At 38.1% G+C, this 14,876-nt stretch overlaps 1 protein-coding gene across 1 annotated transcript in view; it reads right to left on the reverse strand.

Annotated features, from left to right (window-relative positions):
* UNC79 (unc-79 homolog, NALCN channel complex subunit) overlaps nt 1-14,876 on the reverse strand; it is a 238,396-nt gene that overhangs the window by 193,692 nt on the left and 29,828 nt on the right. The window lies entirely within an intron of this gene.

Genomic DNA, 14,876 nt, shown 5'->3' on the forward strand with positions numbered 1-14,876 from the left:
CTTGTACTATGTATTAGGTGTACAGTTTGTTTTAATGATCAGATACAGGTATTTAATCAGTATTTTAAGAAAAACATGTAAATTTTTTGCTGAAATTCCATGACAGAAACCATTACAAAAGACCTTTAATTTCTTATCATTGTGTTCAGCACACAAAATTATTTTTAGTTATCTGGTTTAATATCCTTTTCACAAATTATCCATAACTTTCTTTTTATCACTAAGAAAGGCAGTACTCCAAATCATTTTATAATCACCCCCAAGTTAGCTTATTTTTAGCAAAATAATAATAGATATAAATCTCTGCCACCAGAGAATTATATTTCATATTACTTAACTGAAACCGAAGGAGAAAACTCAAAGGTCTTTCAACAACACTCTAAAAATCCTCAGGTAAAGGAAGTCCATTGCACAACGGCATCAGTTGAAACCACACTTTTAACTCAGTAAGTGATCATAAAAGCGTGCTTAGCAAATGTTCGAACTGTGAGAATATTAAGAACAGATTAACTTAGTATTAAGAATACAATGTTTGGGTGGTAATAAAAATATAAAAAATGAATGTCATATTTTTCTTCCAAGACATTTCAGAAATTAGGAGACTTCCTAAGCTTTCTGAGCTTGGCTGCTCAGATCTTCTCAAGATTCAGGAGGGACTCAATGGGCTTATTTACCCTCCTAGACCTACCTGGAGTCACCAGCATTGTCCACATTGTCCTGACCTGACCTTTGACCTGGCTGCAGTGAATGGCCCAGTTCTAGTCATTCCTCTTTGCAAATCCCAACGGGCCATGATGATCAACGTCTCTCAGGTCTCCTCTTCCACAGAGCTCTCAACACTGTTCATTTGTCCTTTCAATCTTTAAGGCTACCAAGGGAGCCTTTTTGGTGGGGTGGCTCACTGTCAGCAGTTAACAGAAGACATATCAAGTCCTGGAGAAGCAAGGCCATGCTGTTCCCAACAGCCCAGGGAAATAGGCTCCTGGATGCATTCTAACTGCAAATCTGGCTTCGGCAACTTAAAGAACGTCAAAATGCTTTTGATAGGCACGGGATACAGAATCACAGAATGATGAAACATCAGAACCGGAAGGACCTTAAAGACCTTTTCCCAGAACCACTTCATTTTTAAAATGGGGAAAACAAGGCACGTCAACGACAGAGCTAGACTAGAACTTATAAACCCGGTCTCCTACCATGACATACTCTAGAATACAATTCTGAAATGTAGTCAGTATGCAGACAGTGGGTACTCAATGCATGACATCAAAGCAATTTTCGGCTGTCATTATTCACTGATTCTAAATCCCATATAAACCATGTATCAGATTTCCCTGTTCTCTCTCCAACTACCTACACATTTTCATAATATGGTTAGTATTTTCCCACAAAAATAAGTCTAGATTGCAGATAATACCTTGACCATGTATAGCACATTACCTATGAAGAAAGCAACACGTTTATATCCATTGTCTCAATTAACCTCATACGTGTCTGATTGTAAATAACTTTTTTCCTGAAGTAAGGTAAAAATAAGTGATAAAGTGTTTCAATTACATAATCTACAAAATTTCATTTTCTTCTCAGTGTTTTTGATCTGCTGTTCATCATCTATAAAACCACATTACAGGGAACCCCCACATTAACACACAGTTCCCAGCCCCAAATATTTGCGATATGTGCTAGGCCAGCATATGCTCTCTGCTCACCCAACATCACAGTCACGCTCTGCTACTGTGACTCTTCTCAACCTCTAATATTTGGCAGATTTCTGTGGAGTATTTCAGGAAAATGTTAATCATTCCACCATCTAAACAAAGGGTGTTGGTAGTGCAGGTTGTAGACAATAAGCTCAAAAGACGAGAAAAGCCAGGGATCCCCCAACTCGATGCTTGCTCATAACTCAAGAGCTACAAAACCGTCACTACACAATGATAGCAAGTATTCAGAAATGTTTGTTTAAAAAAAAAGAATGTTCTTTTTATAACTCTTTTTGTTAAAATGCAGCAATGTCTCCCTTCAGTGAGTACCCAAACATGAAAGAGAAAGCAGAAACAAGGTCACTCCCTTCTTTGAGATCTTTTAACATTTTACAAATATCACATTATCACATTATGTTATTTTTGTTTACTTACCTATTTATTTTTCTATACCAGGTTGTAAATTTCTTGAAGGCAGAAACTATATCTTACTCATGTCTCTATCCCATGCCTAACACGCTGCCTAGCACTTAGTAGGCACTCGATATATTTGTGGAATAAATGAACAAATGAATTATTACTTTATAATAATACTTATCACTTGGATTTTTTGCATATATATATATCAGTCTCCCACACTAGATTGTTGACTCTTTTTATTCCTAGTTCCAGACATCTAGTCAGTGCTCATTAAATAACTGATGAGTGAAGATAGCAAAGGAAGAAAGAGGGGAGAAAAGGAAGAACAAAGATATCAGTGAGTAATCATGAAAGACAACTTATAGAACCGGTAGAAAACATGTTCAAGCTAATTTTTACACTGGTGAATGCAACAAAATCATAGATTTATTTAACTTTTATATTTGCAAGTAATTGAGAACAGCCAAGGACATATAGGTCCCTGACATAAAGTAATTTGTAATTGTGCTGAGGATGTGACTAAAACACATTTACATTTCAACTTTGCACAAAAGAAAGGGTCACTTGGCTGGTCACGAAGCCCAGGTGAGCACCCAGCAGCCTCATCACAGCACAGAGTTCTTATTTTTACTCCAACCTTATACCTGAATATTGCTGCAGAAACTCAGATAATTGGGCTGGATGGATATAAAAAAATGATCTCCAGGCTCAACTGGCCTTTAGGCAATGTCTGTTTTATCCCTCACCACGCTCTTCAAAACTTCTCCCACAACCACTCTTTTCCTTATACTTTAAGAAAACAGAAGCAATCTGTTAGGAACTGAATGCCATCCCTTTCCCAAATGCATATATTGAAGTCCTAATCTCAACACGTAACTCTAATGGAGATAAAGCCTTTAAGAGGTAATTCAGTTAAAATGAGGCTCTCAGAGCAGGCTCTAGATGCAGTCTGACTGGTGTCCTTATAAGAGGAGATTTGGACACAGGAGAGACGCCGGGAATGTGTGTGAACAGAGAAGAGGCCATGTGAGGACACAGGGAGAAGGTGGCCATCTGTGAGCCAAGGAGACAGGTCTCAGGAGAAGCCAAACCTGCCAACACCTTGATCTTGGGCTTCTGGCCTCCAGGACAGTGAGAAAATTAACTTCTGTTGTTAAGTCCGTGGTACTTTGTTATGGCAACTCTGGCAGACTGACTGATACACCATCATAGAGGACATCCTATGAGATTTTAAGGAAGAGCTAAGAGTCTGAGCTCTGTAATCAAATAGTTCTAGATTAAGACTTTGGCTCCACTTAACCTCAGTTTCCTCATCAGTAAAATGAGGATAATCATACCAACTTCACAGCTACTGATAATAGTAAATCACTTACCGTGCCAATCACTTAGCATAGTACCTAGTACACACTCAACATATAGTTGATACCAAAAGCCTACCTCATTGCCTTCTTTCCTTTTCCTATCATCCATCCCACCCCTAGTGCCCTCCATCCATCAGTTGTCTCTCCTACACATCTCCATAAGCATTCAAATAACGTTTGTGAAAGGGAGACAAAAAACCTCCAGCTCTTGGTCTCTCCATTCAGAGTCAAGATTATAAGTGTTACGTATATATTCTCATCTCTCCATCATTTCCAGTTCTTCCATCCACTCACTCCCGTCTGGCTTCCACCTCCGCCACTGCACTGAATCTGCTTTTTCCACCATTTCCTAGAGCCTCCATGTTGCCGAATCCAATGGGTACTTGCCAGTCGTCATTGTATGAGACCTTCAGCACATTCCATACAGCCAACCCCTCCCTCTTTGACACTTTCTCCCATTGGCTTTCCTGACACGGCAGTCTCCTCCTACCTCCCCATGTATCCCTCTCAGCATGCTTTGCTATCTCCCCCATTGCTTGATGTTTAAATGTAGGAATTCCTCACTGTTCAGCCCTAGACTCTGTGTTGGTCTCCATCTTCTCTCCAGTCAAACCCATCCATGCACAAGGTTTCCATGCTATGTGTGCCAACTACTCTTAAGTGTGTATCTCCATCCCAGACGTGTAGCTCTTCTGAGTAGGAAACCTCGTCTATTCATTGTCTCCACGGGAAATCTGTAGATATCATAAAGTACACATGCCCAACACTGAACTTTTATCTCTTCCCTCACTACCCTCCAAAAAAAAAAAAACCTACTCCACCATCTGTGTAACCCAGCAAGTCACCCGGACAAAGAATTCTGAAAATCTTCCTTGATGGCACCTGTTCCTTCTCCCTCACTCCCTTAATCAATCTGTCACTGTGTCCTATCAATGCTACCAACAAAATATACCTCCAATTGTCTTCTATTCTTTACCTTCGCTATCATTACTGGGCACCATCATCTTCCAGGCTCTCTCTTGCCTCTCTCCAGTGCTTTCTCCTCGGAGCAGCCAAGCAGATATTTTTGAAATATAAAGTTTCATGCAAATCCTTCAGTGGCTGCCCATTGCCCTCGATATAATCCAAAATCCTCAACATATTATATCAGGTTCCTGCCTACCTTCCAACCTCATGTCATACCAGTTTTTGAACACACAAAACTATTTTTTACTTGAAAACCTATGTACTACTTGTCCCTCTTCCTAGAATGCTTTTCCCTTCATATTTTGTCTGGCTCACTCCTACTCACAAGGTTGACACACAGAGGTCTTTGCTGACTTACGGTCTAAACTGATCCTCTGACCTCCAGCCACATCTTTCTATATTTTAATATCTTATTCTTTTTTTTTTTTTAATCCTCACCCGAGGACATTTTTCTTTCTTTCTTTTTTTTTTTTGTTCAGATAGAGTGGGAGGGAGAGAGAGAGAGAGAGAAACATCGATGTGAAAGGGAACCATCGAATGGTTGCCACATGCACAAACAACCAGGGCCGGGGACAAACTGCAACCGGGGTACGTGCCCTTAGCGGGAACCCGGGTCTCTCTGGACCGCAGGCCGACGCTCTAACCGCTGAGCCAAACCGGCCAGGGCTCTATTTTTATAACTTTTAATTATATACGTCATTTAATTATATACTTGATTGTTGACTCTCTCTCCCAAATGGAAAGTAGGTTCCAAGAACTATGTCTCTTGTTCATCATTACATCTGCCCAGTGACTAGTAGGTGCTGAATTTGCTGGGTCCTAGTAAGGATAAAGGGAAAGAAAGTGAGAGGGGGAGAATGGATTTGGGCAGTGGTTAAACTTTGTTTCTTCATGAAAACAGCCAAGAAAGCCAACTGTTAAAGCGGTGATAAAAATGAAGAAAACACAAAGGGAGCCTGAGAAAGGGATGACTTATACCCAGGCATGCGCGAGTCCAATCTCTGCCTGCTGCTACCTCATTACCCATCCTATCTCCACATGTCTTCAAAGCTTTGCTACGTTTTGAGAGAAGAAGCCAAAGAAACATAATTCAGTCATTCCTTTTAGGCATATATAAAAATATTTTAACAAAATTATATAATACATAAGTTTTAAATATTTTTTCTTTCAATCTTAAGCATTTATCTGTATCAATATTTTTACTAGCAACTCATTCCTAATTTTTAATATTTAATTACTTATGCTCGTTACCATAAAAGTAAAAAATTCAGGTAAGCACAATGAAGAAAATAAAAATCACTTAAAGGCCCACCCTTCTGAGAAAACCAGAGTTAACATATGTTGATGTATTATCCTTCTAAAAAATTTTCTCTACATAAATATACATTTACAAAAAATGAGATTTTACTGCATATAATTTTAGAATCTGTTTTCCTCACTTTCTATATCAGAAGTACTTTCTCTTTGATTAACATATCTTAGCCCTGGCCTGTTTAGCCCAGTGGTTAGAGCATCGGCCCACGGGCCAATGAGTCATGGGCTCGATTCCGGTCAAGGGCACGTACCTCTGTTAATGTTTGTCCCCAGCCCTGGTCAGGTTGTGCGGGAGGCAACAAGCTGATGTGACTCATCAGTGTTTCTCTCTGTCTCTCTCTATCCCTCCCTCCCACTCTATCTGATAATAAGTGGAAAAATATCCTCGAGTGAGGAATAAAATAAATTAATTAATAACATCTTTTTATTTTACTAATATATGATAAATACATTTATTGCATATTAATGTAGATGAATTATATTTCTTTTTTCTTGTTCTTATCATGTATGTACTATAAACTTTTCAAGGTTGGTGCAGTGACCTCTTGCCTTTCCATCCCCATTCTCCCCATATTCATTATTCATACTAAACACTTAGATCCTCTACTCTTTTGTTCTTATATCTAAATAATATCCCTCACACCCAGCTGGTGTGGCTCGGTGGTTGAGCATCAGCCCATGCACCAAGAGGCCGTGCTGGTTCGATTCCCAGCCAGGAACATGCCCAGGTTGTGGGCCAAATCCTCAGTGGGGGGCATGCAGGAGGCAGCCAATCGATGGTGTCTCTCATCAAAGTTTCTCTCTCTCTCCCTCTCCCTCTCTAAAATCAATAAAGAAAAAAAATCAATCAATAAATAATATCCCTCATGATATAGTGAATGTATCTTGTTCTATTTTCACTTGAGATTTCTAAGGCTTTTGTTCTTCTTACAGATATTTCTACTTTTTAATCATTGACACCCTTCTTCCAATCCTGCCCCTACCCCCAGCATTGCTGTCTATGTCCATGGTTACGCATACATGCATATAAGTTCTGTGGTTTATCTCTTCTCTCCCCTGCCCCCCGCCCCCTCTTCTGAGGTTTGTCAGTCTGTACCCTACCAGAAGTACATTTCTACATCATCATTTTAGTGGCTTTATGATTTTCCTTTATGTAAGTGAATCATAATTTATTTCACCAATCACCTATTTGTGAAATTTGGGGTTATTTTTCACTATTCTATTCAATGTTGCAAAGAATATCCTTTTAAATATGTGCATACATCTTTAGTTATCTTAGAACAAATTTTTAATTGTGGAATTGCTGAATCAAACAGGAAATACTTATTTTAAGCTTTTGATAAGAACAGAGACAATTTCCTTCAGGTAGTATCTCTTTACATACTAGTAATATATATGAATAATAATGTTTATTGAATGTCCACTATTTATCAGGTGCTCTATATACATTATTTTTAATCCTCACAATAATTTTTCAAAGTAATTATCATTTCCATTTAAAGTCATATAAACCGAAACTCACAAAGAGTAAATGGCTTGCCCAAAGACACAAAGCTAATAAGTGGCAGAACTGACAGTCTGGCTGTAAGACAGGCATCTCCACCAGGCTACATTCTTTCATGATTTTTATTAGCTTAATAGCATTTAATTGTATGATATATCATGAAATAGTAATACTTCCCTTATTCCATTATTTGACATTAGGTTGTTTCCCATATTTCATTAAGTAACATGATAGAGAACAGATGAAGTATTAGGACTAAATCTGTTTATTCCTTTAGAAAACACAAAATGAAACTTGTTTACCTCACTAGCCCCACGTGTTTTATCTTGAAAAATCAATTCCCTTTAATCCTTAAGGCCCATCTTAAGAGTCACACCATTCATGAGGCCTTCTAACTGACTGCAGACATTATCACTATCTTCCTTTTCTGACTACTCATTATCTGCCTCAAAACGCGTGTCATTTCATTATATAAGTTCATCACTTTCCGTTCTGTGCGGTTCTAAATGAGTTTCATATTTGCAGATCTGGTATCCCTAACAACACTTAACATCTCTGAGGACAGAACTGTCTTACATAACATGTGTAACTCCCTTAGAATTTGTCACAATGCTAGGTACATAACAGATGGTCAACCTTTATACAAGGGTAGAAATGAACTGAAAATTTAAATGTCACCTCTCCTATATCCTATCAATGTTCTCTCAATAAATTCTTAAAATCCTAATATCAATTACACAAATAAGTAATTTCCAGATAAAATTTGTTTGACATATAAATAATGCAGAACTCTTTTTCATGACTTATTTTCTTCCCATCTCTCCTTCCAAAGGAACTCCAAATAATCATTTTGTTTGCTATATATTCCAAAGGAATGTATAGGTTCTTCATCATCATTTTCAGTATTTACTCATTTTCTTTTCTTCAAATAGGCCATTCATTTTACTTTTCATGTCATGGGCCCTAAACATGCTAGGTAACTGTCCTAGAGTTATCATAATATCCTGCAGAGGACTCTGATACAGTGTGAGCTCCCATCTACAGCCATGTGTGACCTCAAGCAAATCATTTAATATCTCTGAGCTTCAAACGTTCTTGTTTGTTTATCTGTTTTGTTCTAATTCCTGCCAAATGAATAATTATAATAGTACTTCCCGGACATTCTTTGCAAATGTTGGTTACTAATGTAGATATGAGGCATGTATCCTAATTCTATCTTTTTTTGTTATTAATCCTCACCCAAGGATATTTTTCCATTGATTTTTAGATAGCGTGGAAGGGAGGGAGGAGGAGAGAGAGAGAAACATCAGTGTGAGACAGTCACATCGATTGGTTGCCTCCCACATGACCCTGACCAGGGCCAGGGGTCGAATCTGCAAACCAGGTACATGCCCTTGACCAGGAATCGTATCCACAACCTTTCAGTCCATGGGCCAACACTCTAACCACTGAGCCAAACTGGCCAGGGCTCTATTTTATTTTTTATCAGTGTCTTCTTCCACCATATAAAGCCCACTGCTTATGGATTTGCTGTCATTGCCCCTTTTTAAACTGTTCATCTTCTCTTCAGTCTAATCTTTCACTGAGAAATGACAGACATAAAGAGTAATTCATAAATTTGGATTACTATAAATATTCACCACAATGGTTAAAGTAAAAATTATGCATAATGCCTTTTTTATTTATTCTCTTGATTAGAGGATCAATAAGGAATTAGACATCCTTCTTAATCATCCTGCATATCTGTCTTAGTTCACTATTTCTGTGTCTCTCAAAGTGTCTCTTATGGCTAGTAGATTCTACTTGTTGGTCCAATTGGTTCCACCTAGAAATCATGTCTAAAGTCTACTCTCTTCTCCATCTACATCTTAATTCAAGCTTGCACAATCTCTTTCCTAGGTTATTGCTGTGATATCCAGACTGATTCCCTTCTGACCCTTTCTTTTACATGACATCCAAAGTGATCTAAAATGCAAATCTTCCTCATTTTCTGCTGGTTGAAATCGAAGTAATTAACTTAGAATCTAGCATGAACGGATCCTTGCTCATCTGTCAAGCTTCATCTTCTGTCTTTTCCATATGTACCACACGTGACCCATGCCGACGTGCAGACACCACAACTCATGATGCACACCCTCCCGTGGTTTTGCACATCATATTCTCTCCACAGGAATGCAATCTGTACTTCTCCGCCTGATCAGCTCCTAAGAATTCTTCAGAGCTCAGCCGTAACCACTTCTGCAATAGGTAACCAGCCCTCCCTACCGCAAGCTGCACTGGATGCATCTCCTCGGCACTTTCATAGCTCCCTCTAACGTATTACTTACTACGATATGCTGTGATTATTAACTCAATCACTGTCTCTTCCACTGGGCTATCAGCTCCTTGAGATCAGAAACTCCCTTTTATTTTTGTATATACAGCATTTAATGAGTGCCTGGTTGTAAATTAATGTTTGACGAATGAATGAATGAATGAATGAATGAATGAATGAATGAATGAATTCATAAATATGATTCTTAGTACAACAAAGCAGTTTAGAATTTATATTCCTTTCACGGACTAGTTTTGGATCTTGGATATGACACAAAAGTTCCCTGTACCTCTTCTTATTATTGCTTAGAGGAAGAACTATTTGTATCACAAGAACTACTGTATCACTTTCTTCTAAAGTCCCCAGTTCCTCTGCTAGCCATTTTGGAGTGTGGAGCTGGTCTGCCTAAAAGCCAGCTGAAGGGCTGAGCATGGTCTGTGTCTGCAAGGATGGAGAGAGAGCAAGAAAGACCTACTCCAAGAGTCAGAGGGGCAGACAGAGAGCCCCACTCTGAGTGACTAATTGTACGATAAACCAGGCATGGCCTTACAGTCAGAGGATGTTATGTGCCCAGTTTCACCTGACTAGTCAGAGCAGAGGGATATACAGAGTCCGCAGGCTCTGAGTCAGTCTCCACTGAAGATTAGAGCTACGTACCTCTAGGTGAAGAAGGAAAGTGAAACACCCTTCAGAGAGACACACCCGTAGGAAGGACATTTTGGGAAACGTAATTTTAAGAGAAGTAGAAAATATACAGGTCACAGCACAGCTAAAATTGGCCCTGTTCTAATCAGAATGAGTTAGGCTCCCATCCTCTGTTGGATAATAACCACAGAAAAGATACCCTGAGTGCAGAAGGTACCCAGGCTAACTATACCATTCGAGAACACAACTTAAACCCTTAATACTGTTAAAGAGCTCAAGGTGAGGAAACTTAGGGGATAATGTAATAGAAACAGCCAAAAATTTGCAGTCCTGTCTGATAACCACTAACCCTAATATTCAAATTACTTGTATCCTTTTAGCACACTGCATCTAGAAGTCCTCATAAGCATAACTGCTGCTTCTCTGTTTATCCTTTATTTCCACATAGAACTTTTGTAGAGAAAGGAGTTTGGTTTTGGGTTTTTTATTTTTTTACTTTTTACTATACAAATTTTAAACACAGCCCTGGCCAGCATGGCTCAGTTGGTTGGAGCATCATCCCGTGCACCGAAAGGTCACTGGTTTGATTCCTGGTCAGGGCATATATCCAGGTTGCAGGGTCGATCCCTGGTCAGGGTGCATACAGGAGGCAACCAATTGATGTTTTTCTCTCACATGATGTTTCTCTCTCTCTGTCTCTGTCTCTCTCTCTCCAACCCCCCTTCCTACCTCTCTCTCTAAAATCAATAAAAACATATCCTCGGTAAGGACGAACAAAAAAAAATTTAAACACATACAAATAGGAAGAAAAGTAAAATATAAAGCCCATGTACCCAACACTCAACTTTACTAGTCCCCATCTATTCCCGACCACAGTAATTTTTAGTTTGAGTATTTAAAGCAAATGCTATTGCCCTGGCCCATTTTACTCAGTGGTTAGAGCGTCAACCCGCACACCAAAGGGTTGTGGGTTCAATTCCTGGTCAAGGGCACGCACCTGAGTTGCAGGTTCGATCCCTGGCCCTAGTCAGGGTTGTGTGGGAGGCAATAGATTGATGTGTATCTCTCACATTGATGTTTCTCTCTCTCTCTCCCCATTCCTCTGTTTCACTCTATCTAAAAATTAATGGAAAAATATCTTTGGGTGAGGATTAACAAAATAATAATAATAATAATAAAGCAAATGCTATTAATCAGATGATTCCATTTATAATTATTTTATATAATCTCTGAATAATAAAAACATTTATAGCATAATCACAATAGTACTATCACACCCAATAACAGTAACAAATAAATCCCTTTATGTCAGGAGCCAAACAAGATCTTCGAGGGGCATTTTACAAAATCCATATGCACCCCTTCCTCACTACCTTCTGGCATCACAACTATAACTTGCACTCCCACAAGGACACAGAGAATATGGGCCTGTAGTGTCTTTATTTTCATTTCTTCCCCCATGTTCCAGCTTCTCCAAACCTTTCATTTATTCCATTCTATATCTGTAATTTTCTGCAGTTACTACGAGAGTCTCCTCAACCCTCTTCCTCACCTCACCCCCAAAACTGGAACTTCCCACCCCCAACTAAAATGAAATATTCCATTTTACAGATGGGAAAATGGAGGAACCAAGAGTTCGAAACATATAGCAAAAGAGCCAGGTGTCATTTGAATTCAGGCTCTTCTACTCACCAGCTATGAGCGCATGGGTAATGAACTTCTCTGAGCCTCAATTTCCTAACCCATAAAATAGGGATTTTAAAATATCACATGTATCAACTACTTATCACAATGACAGGCACATAGTAGATAATAAATTGCTACTATAATTAGCAGTTACGTGTGATATCCTTCTCTTTCCCCTTTCCCAGTCCACTATTCTGTCCCTTAAAATGGAGTAACCTGTAAAGTAAGAAAAACACAGCAAAGATCTTTCATCAACAAAATCAAGCATAACCCCTTAAATATACACAAACACACACACAGAGTTATTAGTGCATTTGGTATTGAAATCTGGTTTTATATTCAGAAACTTGTCTTTTTTAAAGAATAAAAAAGTAAATACATAAATAGGGAACATCTGTAATACTCACAACAATAAAACATTTTTAATTATAGTAATTAGAAGTAAATATAGCCAATAATAAAGATATTCAGAAATGGAGATGAAGGGAGAACAATGCCACAGGCATTGTTTGGAGTTCTAGTGAGGAACCCAATTCTTAGTTAAGTCCTTAATCAAAGAATAATCCTCCTTCTTTGAGGATGATCATCCTCTTTAACTGAAAGTAAAATCTCATAAAAGATACAAATGAAGAGTGATGGAAAAGGATACACATATTTAAAGAGTCAAAACAAATTTCCCCTCAAAAACAAAAGAACATCAGGTGTCAAAAATTTGTTGTTAATTCTTCCAAATATACGTGGTTTTAGTTCCAAGTGGCAAACTTGACCCAGCACTTTCAGCAGACAGGAGAGGTCAGCAAAGAACACTCCTGTTCTTCAGCGGGTGACGCCATCACCATACCATGATGATGATCATCATCATCAATTAATTTGGATAGCCTTTACATTTTCAAAGCACTACCACATGCATTGTTCAATTACACTTTTGAGCCATTAACTTGTAAAAAACAGTATGTCAGGAGTTTAGATGATTTTACATATTAAACAAAACTTAAGCAACAAAGGTGAAGAAAAAGCTATCAGTGATCTTATTCATTTATCAGATATTGATTGAACGCTCACTAATGTGCTTGGCACTTTGAGATATGGATAAATCAACAATAAAAAGACATAATAATCCTAGCCCTCTGGGTCACAATAATAATAATAATTTTAAATTCTGAGTATTTATGTCGTGCCAGTAAACATAAAAATAATAGTTGTATTATTATTATTATTATTATTATTGTTAATCCCATATTATCAATGAGAAAACCAAGGCTTAGAGAGGTTAAGTAACTTGCCCAAGTCACATAGGAGGTAAATAATAGAACCACATTCTGACATGTCACCTATAAAGAGAAACAAATGAACTAGTTGTAGCCCACCATACAGTTTTAGCATATAAAAAAACACATCAAACCCTGGCCAGCGTGCCTCAGTTGGTTGAAGCATCATCCCACACACCAAAAGGTGGTGGATGTGATCCCCAGTCAGTGCACATGTGGGAGGCAACCAATCGATGTTTCTCTCACATCTATGTTTCTTTCTCTCTCGCGCGCGCATGCTCTATCTATTTCCCACCCTCCCTCTCTCTCTCTCTCAAAAAATCAATAAAAATAAAATAAAATAAAAACACATAGATACCTGAAATCATCCAATGCTTTCATGCATGAATTAGTGACACCTAATCACTTGCCAACTGGAAAATGTCTTACCATGGAAACATTTCATTTGCCAGAGATGAAGCACTCGCAATACAGAAAAGGGGGAACACAATTTATTCGTCAGAAGAGAAGGTTGCTCTTTGGATTTCTGTATTTCTGTTGCACTACTGGTCAGGAGAGCTTGTACTAGAAACTGTGAAAATCAGATTCATTTCACAGTGTGATGGAGGAAGTGATAAAGTGGCGAATTTTCTTCTGGTTGAGAGTTCATTGGGTACTAGTAATAATTTGAAATGGAATATGGAACTCTATTTTATTTTCATGCAATCGAGTTAGGTTATATAAACTTGTTTTTAAAAGTATACTAGGCAGCTTCCTCTGATCAAGATTCTGAAATTGAAGAGTCTAAGAGGCCAAATTCTGAGTACCTCTCATCCCGTCCAAACAGTGACTCACATGTCTGTACTTTCTTCCTGATGCGACAAGAAGAAAGTATTTGAAACTGCAAGGACCGGGTGGGTGGGGGGATAGGAAAACAAGAGTATTACTGATTTTTTCAAGAAATTATAAATCTAGACATATGGAGTTAGCAGACAAAAGCTAGAGAATTTTTTAACCTCTCATTGCTAAACTGTATTGAGCTCTCTAAAATCATAGATGTTTGAGGAACTAAGGAGCTATTTGTTAGAAATTAAATAATTTCAGAGATATACAGAAGCTGATGACTCTGAATCATGCTTTAAGTTTCTATACCTAAGTGCAATACACAAGACATATTTGAATTATCAGCCATCTGTCCAATAAACGTAGCTCCATTTCAAAAGAAAATGATTGCACTGAAAATAAATTATACTCTAAGTAGATGCAGATATCCCAGTACTGCCTAAACAAGAAGATAATCATAAACAACACTATCCTAAAATTTAAATGTCTGGCTACATGGATAAACTCTGGGAAATATTTCAGACCCTACTTTCTCTTCCATCACAGTGCTAAAATCCAACTTGAGATTCGTGATCGACCTGGAGTTAAAATTCAGATGTGCGGTTACTCAGAACATACTGCACAATTCCCAAGAATAATTCAGTCCAGCATACAACATTTTCTCTAACTTCCTCAAACTGAATGACAATTACATATAAAATTATAACTCTTTAGAGACTCTTTTTAAGATTCTTAAAACTATAATCATTTTTAGTATTGAGTATGTATTAGGCACTATTTTAATCCCTTTACCCTAGTAACTCTTCCAAGCCTCACAACAATCCTATAAGGTAGGTGTTGTTTTATTCCCCTGCCCTTCTTTTCCTATACATGAAA

The sequence above is a fragment of the Molossus molossus genome, unplaced genomic scaffold (genome assembly GCF_014108415.1).
Source record: "Molossus molossus isolate mMolMol1 unplaced genomic scaffold, mMolMol1.p scaffold_m16_p_1, whole genome shotgun sequence".
Classification (NCBI taxonomy): domain Eukaryota; kingdom Metazoa; phylum Chordata; class Mammalia; order Chiroptera; family Molossidae; genus Molossus; species Molossus molossus.